Raw genomic sequence first — 12,294 nt, forward strand, 5'->3', positions numbered from 1 at the left:
ATTTGATCTCAAATGTTTAAATGTGCATCTTTTTGCATCAAAAAAAGATTAAAATATAATTTTTTTAAATCATTTTACAATTTTTATATTAAATATAATAGTAATAATAGTTATTTTTTATGAAAGCGCCGTAATTAATGCACTTACCCTATAGAAGAATCGATTTTGTGCTTGGAAAAAAGAAAAGTTTAAAAAAATAATATAAACTTGGTTTTGGAATTTTTTTCATAAAATTAAGACATTTATGCTAAATGAAATGATACCATGTTTTTTTTCTTCTCTTTTAGAAACCCATCAGTGCATTTACTTGACAGTGATCTTACTTTTCTTTTACTGTCTTACCTTCTTTTATGTGTTTGGCTAGTACAATGAAAGTTAAACTATATCTATAACGTAAACCTGTAAAAATACTGGTAGTTCCTTGCGCATAAATCTTTTAAGTTTAGTTTTCATAATTGTAATTTATTGTATGATATAAAAAGTAGCAGTATTATTTATAACCTTATTTTTTAAAAACTCTATTAAATATTAATTGTGTTTTAGGTAAGATAAAAATAAACTTTGTCCAATTACTTATAGTAAGCACTTTTCATACACCCTTAAATAGGGTTGAATTAATGAAGTTTCTTTTCTTAACTTTAGGTATTTACCGAGATAGTACCTTGCGGCAAGCCTGCCACGCAATATTGCCAACTTTGCACGGCAAACTTGCCGCAAGCTTCAAATGTTCCACCAGACACAAGCTTGCATCTTATTGTGCAATCTTTCGGTAAGCTCACCATGCAAGGTTGGGTCAGGTGGGACATTTGAAGCTGGCAGTAAGCTTGCGGCAACTTTGCCGTGCAAGGTTGGCAATATTGCGCGGCAAGCTTACCGCAAGGTTTTACTGCAAGCTTGCGTGCTATCTGGGTAGAGTGGAAAAAAAATTTTACGCGATTTAAATGTAGTGTTACAAATACATTTAACTTGAATACATAACTTTAAAAGAAGTAGAATAAACTCAATTTTAAAACATTTTTGAGGAACGATAAATCAAGTGCAATTAAAGAAAAGTGATTAACTTAAACTGCGCGTTGCACTTACAGCTCGTTTGCTAGAGGGAAGAAAAGAAATACAGGTACACGGCGTTGATGAACTCAACCTCGTAAAAGAAGAGGAAACTATTTTAGAATTAAATGAAGAGATTGAACAAGATCATATACTATATATAGTAGCATAAAATTTATTAACCACTGTAAATGCAAACGATGTTGGTATGCACGTGTGCTTACTTGAAATCAGTTTACTATCTCATCAGTATTCTCAATATAGATATGATGAAAATTATGGGAGCAATTGATCCTTTCATACATAGAATAATGAAACAGTTTATCGCTTTGTTATACAATACAATAGTACATTTATATATTTTTTATAACTATATTACTATTTTCGAGTAGAAAAATTTATCGTTCATATATTAATTTACACACTTTCCAAGAATAATTATTAATTACACTTAGAGGAACAATTTATTTGTTTCAAAGCTAATTATTCCAAATATATTTTTATTGGATTATAATTTGTTTTGAATAAAAAAATTTGTACAGAACATCTAGAAATATTATTGATAATAAAAAAATAAGCATAATTGTGAAAAAAAAAATTTTGTGGCTTTGACTTTATTACAAAGTTTTACGGGTCTGGTGTGGGAAAAGAGAGTTGTGTGGTGGAAGAGCCAGTGCGTCGACAGCCTCCGACCCGATCACGACGCCTCTCGACCCTTAGCGATCTTGGCGTCGCGACGGCGTGTTATTTTTTAAGTGAGAAACTTTTAAATTATCAACAATAAATGATAAAAAGAAATATTCTTAAATTATAAAAAAAAATTATTTCAAGTGCGTATTTTAAAATAATTATTAAAAATTCTTTATTGTAATTAATTAAATTTAATAATAAATACACAAAACTAATTAAAAAGTTTCACTCTTTTAATAAAATTAATATTTTTTAAAAATTGGAATAAATATAAAAAATATGAAATTTATCAATTAAATGTAAATATATGTTTCAGACTATTTTATGCATCGCGAATTTCAAGTGTATTATAGGGTGAGAATATTGAGATGTCAGGAAGCAAATAAAGCTAGAATACAGATAAAAAAAAAAGGTGTAGTTTTATGTGTCACTGGTACTTAGGAGATGCAGTTTACGTACATGATAAAAACGTATAATAGCCTCTTCTCGCCAAAATATCTCTGAAGGCTTTATTTTCAACACTAGCTTATTCTGAATTTTTCGATATTCATTGTCTCTTTTTCTTGAAAAAAAAAATAATTTTGTAATCAATGATTTTTATTTTATTTGGATAACAAAAATTTATGTGAAATTTCGTTATTACTTATGAAATAAATTTAAAAATGGTCACGTGATATTTTCAATTATAAACTCAATAAGTTCAATTAATACAAACAAAAGTTACACTATTGTGCGGTGATACGGTGCGTTAAAGTGGCGAGAAGCTTCGCAAGGTTTGTTAATTTGATTAAATGATTTTAATTACTCTTGTAAAACGGATACACTGAAATTTTCGCTTAAAAATACGCGATGGAAATGCTGTAATTAAAAGCAAAAAAAAAAAAAAGATAAAAAGTAATTAAAATAAATTTAAGTTTTGAATTTCCAATGTTCCAGCTTCTGTAATTAATTGCACTATCACTGAAACCTCTTCCGTTCTTAAACGAATATAACGAACCAACTGTAATGTTTCGTTGAAATTATGTCAAGCACTCGTTTCTAACAAGGATTTCTCTTATAGGTATCTGCTTTCGTAAAGAACTTTTCTCTTAGAGTGAAAGGGGCAGTAAATTTTTTTGTATTACAACATTTCTAAAAAAAAAAAATGAAATTATATACATCAATATTTTGAAAAATGAGAAAAAAAATTATAATTTAAACTCAACAGGTGAATAAGCTTTTATTCACTAATTGTTGTAAAGAATAATTTAATTCATCACACTAAACAAAGCGTCTTGATTTAAATCTATTTTTGAGTTATCGATCTATTTTTTTGAATTACATGTAATTTTTTATTTGCACCTATATTATATTTTGGAGTAAAAAAAAATGTTAGAAAAAATTTTTTTAAATAAGCGAGAATACATATTTTTGTGAAAGCTTTGAAAAAATAAATTCTAAAATGGAGATAGAGGTGAAAAATTGTCACCCGTAGCCTGGAAAGGTGATAGGCAAAATCAAGGTCAACCTGAATGAGTTTATCATTGATCTCACTGTGACTTTTTGAAGGGTGCTCATTGTGAAACCAACTTTAAAGCGATCGTCCATGCGGATATTCCGTTGACCTTAGTCGATAATTTATGAGGCGCAACGTATGCGCAAAAAGCGACCCATTTTTGTTGAAATCCTTAATTTTGCCTTTTGCTCATCGTCCTCGAATAAAAGCATTCTCTCGAGCGAGAAAAATGTTCCGAACAGTTTTTACCAACCCTTGAACAATAAGTTATATTGAGAAAAATCTGTAAATCACACGATGAAGTGAAAAAAGATTTTTGTCATACATTCAAATTAATATTTTTTACAATTTTCTTCCTTATATAAAAAAGAAAAATATATTTTGAAAATTTTAAATATTTAACTTATCATTTATATCGAATTCCCTAAATTGTAAGAAAATTTTTCCTCTCCCTGCCTCAAGCAATCATCTTCCAAAAAAGAAATTGGCTTTTATATGGATAATCTAAATAGTAATCTCCATATAAACTGCTTCTTAAATAAGAACCGATTTCGTTAAACCGCAAAGTGTCGCTTAAAAAGCTTTAAAGTTTATACAGCTTTCGCAGTCATTTACAATGCCAGGATTATAATATCAAATGCATACATATGCAGGACAAAGTTTTTTAAAATTAAAAAACCGCGCACTGACAAAGTTTTCTTTTGAAAGTTAAATAAACGATATATGGTAACGAATCCTTTTATAAAGCTGATGTAATTTTGCAGTTAAAAATTATTTCAAAACTTTACATTAAATTGTTTTTATTATACCAGCTTTGAATTATATAAGATTTATTTGGAATTCCGCTTGTGTCATGATTTATATATGTGAGGTTTTCCATTTTTTTTTTTTGTAAATATAAAATTCAAAGGATAATAAAGCTGAAAGAAGGGTATTCTTTGGTTGGCTTGTAAAAGCGGGTTCACAGGTGCGCTGTCCTCTTGGATTCATGTCTCGTGGTACCGCACCACTTTACGATCATTTTCGAGTAAACACATAGAGTTCATTGAATATACATCCCGTGAGTACAAGCATCAACTTAAAGTTTCTACTCCTTTGAGAAAGTATTTAAAAATAAATTCTCTGATGCAGAAACTTCTTAATAGGTGCGCAAACTTATTAAAAAAAAAATTCTTTCGAAAATTGTTAAAGATAAAAGAAAGAATAAATTGTCGTTGGTATAAATAACTAGAATTTTTCTTGACTGAATTATACAGAAATGTATAGTTTTGTTGCTTTCAGGCAATAAATATAGATATATAAACTATATGAGAAGAAAAGTTTTGTCGAAGACAGCTTTGTTGACCCGAACAAGTTTTATTAACTGTTATGGGAGAAAACTTTCCTGTGGAACTGTATAGTACATTTGCAATATAAAATTAATTGTTTGTACAGTTGTTCTTAAGGATATACTGATATTAATATACATTTTAATAGAAAACTATTCTTAAACATTATTTCCAAATTAATTGTACATTAATTTTACTGAAATTCGACCGATAGACTATATTCATTCTGAAAACTCAATCAGAATTCACTGGGGGTCAATTACGTAACTTTTTCCGGATCCCACATTTTACATTCCGTATTCCAGATTCCATATTTCGTATTTCACTTTCCACACTCCTGATTTAACATTCCGGATGCCACTTTCCACATTCCGTATCCTGGTCGATATGTATCCCAATTTTCCGGAATGTAGAATTCGGAATATGGAATCCAGAGAACGAAATGTGGTATCTGGAATACGGAATGTGGAATCCGGAATTTGGAATACGGAATGTGAAAAGTGGAATCCGGAATACGGAATGTGGGATCCGGAATGTTTAAAGTGGAATCCGGAAAAAGTTATGTAAATGACCCCGTGAAAAAATTGTATTTTAATTTTAAAAATATCTTCTTGGCGTCTGTTTAAGAATATTTCCCATGCATTTTTATTCTTATATAATATAATGTTTTTAAAATAAAAAAGTTTCTTAAATTAAAAATATTTTCTTTTGTCATAATAGAATATTCCTTAATTTAAGAATTGTTTCTTATTTTAAGATATTTTACCCAAGTAGCACGTAATATTAAAATGTCCGCCTCATGGTAATATTACCGGATAATGTTACTGTAATATTACACGGTAATATTAAGGCATTATTGAGGCATTTTACGTGTAATGTCCTGAGTTAAAAAATTGATTTCTCGAAAAAAAATTGAGAAATATTCTTAAATAGGCGCTAAGAAGATATTCTTTTTAGAATATAATTTTTTCAGTGATTGAACTTCTAATCAGAAAAGTATACTTTCATCTTTAACTTTGTAGATCTTTATATTTTGTTTTATTATTTTGAATCGGAGAATAATTTTTGCTATTTTTATTTTGGAAATGAAATTTTGTTTGTGCAATTAATTTGCAAAAATGATAAATGTAACTAAAATTATAAGTGACGTGTGTAATAAAGTGCAATAACGATATAGAGCATAACTCAACATTTATATAACTTGGTAAATGTGCTTTGATGTGTAACTTGCGTGACATCAAATCGCAGGATGCCACTATGACATTTCCCATATCATGATACCCGAATTCTCAACTCATCAGCAAACGTTGCTTGATTCAAGTTTCCTCCATATATACAAAGGCATGTTTGAGACAAGTATAAGTAAATATATAGAAATTCCTGTAACGACCACATCGAAGTCAGTTTCAAGAAACTTCTATTCAATATATATATATATGTAGAGGTGTATATATACAGTTCCGCGCTAATTAGGTAAATGAAAATGCAAAGACTCTTTGGAAGGGGTCTTGACTTTAATGAAAATATGCTTCTACCCTTTTTCCCTTTTAAATAAATTAAAGCAAAAATATTGCAATTCGTTTGAATTTAGATACTTTTCAAAATTTCTCTTTCATTATTTTTGTGGATTTATTTTATATTACTTAACAAAATATTGAAAGTAATTGCAATCAGTGCAGAGACAAATGTGTATAAATTATTATTCACGTACGCTTATTAGATGATATAATTAAACTGAGAAGTCGTTTCTACCACATGTGTGGTGTGTTCAAACTTTGTGATTTATATATCATAACATGAAAATGTTCTCCTGTTTCTTCGCTTCATGTTCTTATCTTTGTTATTATATATATATATGAGAAAGAACTAAAACAGTAAAAAATTTTATTCACTATTTAAAGAAATACCTATATATAAGGACTTTTGTTTATAAAGGAAATAAAGAAGTATAAGACAATTTAATATGATATGAAAAAAGGGTGGAGCAAATTCTAATTAACGTTAAATATGATCGAATTTTGTGAAAGAAGTCAAGACCATCAGACTTTAATGTCCTTAATGCTATTATTTCTAGCTTACCAAAGCAAAGTTTCGACCCTGGTTAATATAGAAGCGCGAAAAGCTTGCGCGGGAACTTTGATGATGAAGAAAAGAAGAAAAAAAAAGGTGATTTCGTGATCGACTCTGTCACCCCGTCGTCAATTTGAGTAGTTTCAAGGGACGAAAGAAATTTTTCTTATACGGAATTCTAGAATACAAAAAAAAGTATTGTTTTTTGTAAAAAATTTTTAATCATTAAAAGAATTTTTGCTATAATGAATTTCTTTAAAATAACGTTTAAAGAAGAGACAGAGGAAATAAACAAAGTCATTGTAATCAATTTCGTGTTACTTATCGAATAGTGATGAAATATTAATTTTATTGAATTGATACGACTATGCGGTTAAGAGCATTAAAACTAAACTTCCAATAGGTATGTGTTGAGACGAAAGTTAGGAGGAACAGTTACGACTTTCCATTGAACGCGGACTGCCTACATGAACACATTCCTAAATCGATCAGGATAACCGGCAGAGGCTATCCGTTTTCGATTAAGGTTAGTGTCGTACATACGAGTCGTGTGGGTGAGAAAGGGTTAGAAGATATATTAAGATCCTAAATTTTCCTGTCGCGCTAAATAATATCTCCAAAAAAAAAGTAAAATGGGTATATAGGAATTTTCACGTTAAATTTTTTCTCCGATATATCAAATAATAATTGTGACTCTTTTTATAATATTGTTAACAATCAGAATAAGGGAAACTAACTTTATCTTACAAGTTTTCACCCCTTGTAGAATTTCAACATTGGCTTGAGTTTACTTATATTTATTCATGCTGTAGACATTTCATCTACAAACGCAGTGCGAGAGGCTTTCCAGATCATGAATAATTATTACTATTTGAAAGAATGTTGAGCTTTAAAAATAACAAAATAAATCTAGATTTGTGTGTTTTGCACTATACTATTCGTATAAATATAAATTATTTATACTATAAACGTAGAAACAAACATTTAAATTCTATGCATAAAAATATTTTCCATCACTGTGAAATTAATTTTTTAGAAATATTTTGTCTTTTTCTCTATTTAAAAAAATAGATCTTTCTTTAAAATAATCAAAATGTTTTAAAAAGGGTGAAAAACTGTTGAGCAAGAATATTATATACTTTTTTCCATGGTATGTTCATCTTTAAATTTACTGTTGGTACTTTTTTTTTTTTGGTCAGATAGGTTTCCACACGTCAGCAATATCTGGGGTGCCAAGAAAACCGAAGAATTCTCACGTTTTACGATCAAAACCCCGTAGTTTGCCCGGTGCAAATTTACCATTTTATGTTTTTCTCAAGCCACACAGAGGCAAAATGTACATCCTTTGCTCCACACAGTGCGTTTTCTGGTTAAATTGCATGTGGAAGTTTACGCGAATAAGGATAGGATCAAGCGCGCTGAAAACAAAAGGAGAGAGAGTCATAATACGTTTTCTACTCTCCCCTATATAGAAATAAATTCAACTCCCGCAAGGAAAAGTGCTTTCAACAATTGCCACGAAAATGTGTATATATACAAACTTTCCTTTCAAGTTCGAATTCATGATAAATCATAATACACGAGACTTCATATAACTGCCAATAACAAAAGACAGAGAGAGAGAGAGAGTAAAAAAACAAGAGCGCTTTTCATCAGCAAACTTTACTCTAAACTTGATTACAAAAATTTAATACTGTTTTTCAAATTTAAACCTCGCGTTGCCAATTTGAGAAATGGACCGCACTTCTTTCCAAACACATCATTGGCAAAGTGGCGAATTATGCAGATCCAATATACGTGGGTTTCATTGTATTAAATTAAGTTTTAATCCCTAAAATAGCAGTATTTTTTACCTATAGTAATTAATTATTTCACATTAGGGAAAAAATTGTTGAAAACTGAAAAAACAAAAAATACCGACACAGAAATCTACCTTACCGACTGATAGTAAAACAGGTTTTTGGAAAAATGACAACATAAAAAATTACCGACATAGAAATCTATCTTATCGACTAAGAGGCCATTCATTAATTATGTAAGGACGATTTTGGCTAATTTTGACCCCCCCCTGCCTCCATGCAAGGACACACATGACTTTTCGGACCCCCCTTCCCCTTCTTACGTAAATTTTTAACAATCTTAATGTAATTTAAAAAAATTAATTACAACAGTATCTATGGAAAATACTTAGAAAGATCTTATGTAAGAATAGCTTCAAACCCCCTCCGACGTAAGACCATTTAGAGATTTTATAAACCACTTTACCCCTCAGGACCCTTACGTAATTAATGAATTGCCCCTAATGGTAAAACAGCTTTTTGAAAAATGAAAATATAAAAAATTACCAAATACCTTTAAACAGTAAGGCAGATTTCTATGTCGGTAACTTTTATATTTTTTCAAAAAACTGTTTTACCATCAGTCGGTAAGGTAGATTTCTATGTCGGTAATTTTTGTTTTTTCATTATTTAAAAAATATTTTATATTAGTTACTGTTACCAATTAGTTAGTTAGCCCAACCATTTTGTTAGTAAGGTAACTAAGTAAATAGTTATTCCAACAAACTAATTAGTTAAACCAACGAATAAAATAGTGATCATCTCAAAAATGGTAACTCCAACCAATCTTTACTCTCAGTGTAGATCTACTTTGCCGTAAATTAAAATATGAATTTGAAAAATTAATAATGGATGTCAAGCGTCTCCTTCGCATTGTTTAGACTTGTTTGTTATTCTCTTCTTTTTTTATACAATTTGGATTTTTTTTTTTTTGATTCAAGAAATGTTTAAAGAATGAAGACAAAATTTCGAACATTGCTCACGTTTCGGATACTTTATGTAGAGGGAGTCACGTTTTGAAACTGGAGAAAACAGTAACTTTAAAAGATAAGCGAGAAAGAAGTAACGAATCGTTCGTGCTTTTATTACAATTTTATATATGCTTACATCAATCTGATTTCGTTAGTATAGAGACAAAAAAGTTTAAGGAGCTTTACTTTAAGTGATTTGTAAATTTTTAAAAAGCACTTAACTATTTCATCGCTTGAAAGTAAGTTGCACGTGTATGTATATAAGCCAGATTTACATGCTAAATAGTAAACACCAGAGTTTCTCTAAATTGAAATTCCAATTGAAATATCTAATTAAAATTGCTTTACCAATTTCAAAAATTCGAAACAAAAATATATTTATAGAAAAAGTTATTAAGATGAAATTATCTGCGACCTCTATAATGTGCGGCATTATAACCTTTTGAAGGTGCTGGAAACTGAGAACATAAAATGAAAGTTCCACTTTCATCGTTAAAACGAACAACGTTATTACATTCCGAAATTGGCGTCATAGATTTTACACGCGAATAAAATATATTTCTGCATTATATCAACTTTTTTTTCATTATTTACTACTTGAAACAAAGCATCAATGTATTTTTTAAATTCAAATTATCCTTATTGAAACTGCTACTTTTTATTTAAAAATTATGATAAAATAAACATTTTTTATTTTTATTTTAAAGTTACATGTTTTTTTTGAATAAAAAAAAAAAAATTCAAGAGAACTAAAGTTACCCATGATTGACATATAGTCATACAGTGAATGACATAAAGTTTCCTCACCGTCAATTTTATTGGAACTTTTCCCAAAGGATCACTTTAAATCTTGCTCTGCTGAAAGTAAATGATGGAAAGCCTAACTCCATTTTCTGGTTTTATGTTCACCACTTTCTTTGGTCGTCTAGATTCGGGTTGCAGTAAACACAGAAAAAATTACAAGGAAAGAAATCGCGAATGGAAATGCAAGAGGAAAACGAATAATCGTTGTATGGATCTCTCGTCAAAAAAAAAAAAAAAAAAAAAAACTCTGAAATTTTACACTGCTACAGCAAAAAAAGTCAAGAGTTTTATTTTTCACAAAAATACGTGTGCATTTTAGCATTCATTCTAAAATACACAATTCAAAAGTTGACAAAGAGAAGTTTTCTTTCATATGATAATTGTATTCATATTGGAGAGATGCATTAATTAGCTATAGAAAATAGTTGAAGTTTTTTTTTTTTTTTTGAAAGATATATGAAAAAGGCGAATTTCTACAATAAAATGATAATGGAAGATTTCGAGCGTGATCTCGAGGTTGTCTCTTCGATGATGGTTTCAGTTCATCCTGAATGTGAAAGCTCTTCAGAGTATCTGACCCCAAAACTTGTTAAATCGCAACTCTTGGAAGAAAGTCCGTTAAGCCGTATCGAGCGACTTGCGAGCACCGAGCTTTTCTCTTTTTATTCCATTTTTTTCCTTTACTTTCGAGGAATCACTGCAACTTCGGCAGTATCACTTCACCCTCTCCCACATTTTTCAACCCACTTTATGATACCGTTACGCAAATAATGCGTTTGCATTTTTCATTTATTATATGTGGAAAGTGCACACTATTGTCGGTATCTCAGATAATAATCTCACCGGCTCATAAATCGAATAATATACGTTCGTAACCACTAGAGAACTCTGTCACGTGGTGATATTACTTTATCATTTTTATATTTCGCTTTTATGAGCTTCAATGCTTCTAAACGACAACTACATATTTTTAAAAAATAAAAACTCCCTTTCATCACATTTTTATTGTTTTCTTTTTTTTTTTTTGCAAAATTTTCCATTTTTTCCCTTCTTCTGAATTTTACTTTGTTAACAAAATAATAGCTAATTAACTTCTTTTATTTATTATGATAAAATTTGAATCAAATATGCATTTTTATTTCTGAAATTGTCAAATATAAGTGGGTTGTTTTTTAAAAAATGTTTGCGAAGCATTTGTTAGATTATATAACTAATTGACTGAAAGATCTCTAGTTTTTTTTTTTTTTTTGAATACTATATAGAAAAGAATGTTTCGAGACATTTAGATAAAAGGGAAATAAATGAATCGTAGTTGTGCTCCGATACCTAACGAGCAATAGAAAAAAAAATTCTCAGATTCATTGCATCTAACGATCCTTGTAAGTCCCCCCCCCCTCTTATACTGCAAAAGTATCTTGCATTTTCCAACCATTATCCGTCTCTACTATTCTTACCAGTTCGGCATTCATGAAAAATCCTAATTTCACCATCTAAATGCATCCGGTATCTCAGCTAAATGGTTGAACCTCAGTTTCTGACATAATAAAGTCATTTGAACTTAATCCTACCCCCCACCATCTTCGTCAAAGTCACTTTACATTTTTTTCGTTTTTTTTTCATACATTTTAATATTCTCCTTTTTTCCCAAAAAATTTATTGTTATTTAGATTCTCTGACAATTTACTTGGTAAAATTTGTTCAGAAACAATTCTTCGAGGCAGGAAACATGGATATTCACGTTCAATTTATCTCTGCTGAATCATCTCTGGCGAATCATATTTGTTGGAGTTGAAAAGTTCCTAATTAGATGAATATATAATAATAAAGTGATCAATCACGTGAATTTACGTTTAATTTCACAAAAAGTAAATTAACAAAAATCTGACAGTAAAATCCTAGTCTCACGTTTTTTAATTCGGTTCGAAATTTACATTTTTTTTTTTGACAATCAAATGAAAAATAAATAGGTAATCCTTGTCTGAAGAGAATAATAATCAAGCATTTTATCGACAATGAAGAAATTTTTCATGTATTCACTTTTAATGCGTTTT

At 29.5% G+C, this 12,294-nt stretch overlaps 1 protein-coding gene across 4 annotated transcripts in view; it reads left to right on the plus strand.

Moving 5' to 3' along the window:
• Positions 1–1,722: 1,722 nt before the first annotated feature.
• LOC127279051 (trace amine-associated receptor 9) overlaps positions 1,723–12,294 on the plus strand; it is a 36,474-nt gene continuing 25,902 nt past the window's right edge. The window contains exon 1 of one of the 4 annotated variants that reach the window (XM_051301159.1): positions 1,723–1,802. The gene's annotated coding sequence lies outside the window, so the exon portion shown is untranslated. Of the gene's footprint in view, positions 1,878–1,902; positions 2,511–7,845; positions 8,428–12,294 lie in introns of those variants that run through there. The other 3 variants (XM_051301160.1, XM_051301158.1, XM_051301161.1) reach the window with 3 other exon arrangements.

This window comes from Leptopilina boulardi, unplaced genomic scaffold (genome assembly GCF_019393585.1).
Source record: "Leptopilina boulardi isolate dan_hultmark-lab unplaced genomic scaffold, ZJU_Lbou_2.1 LbouV2_214, whole genome shotgun sequence".
NCBI classification, from domain to species: Eukaryota; Metazoa; Arthropoda; class Insecta; order Hymenoptera; family Figitidae; genus Leptopilina; species Leptopilina boulardi.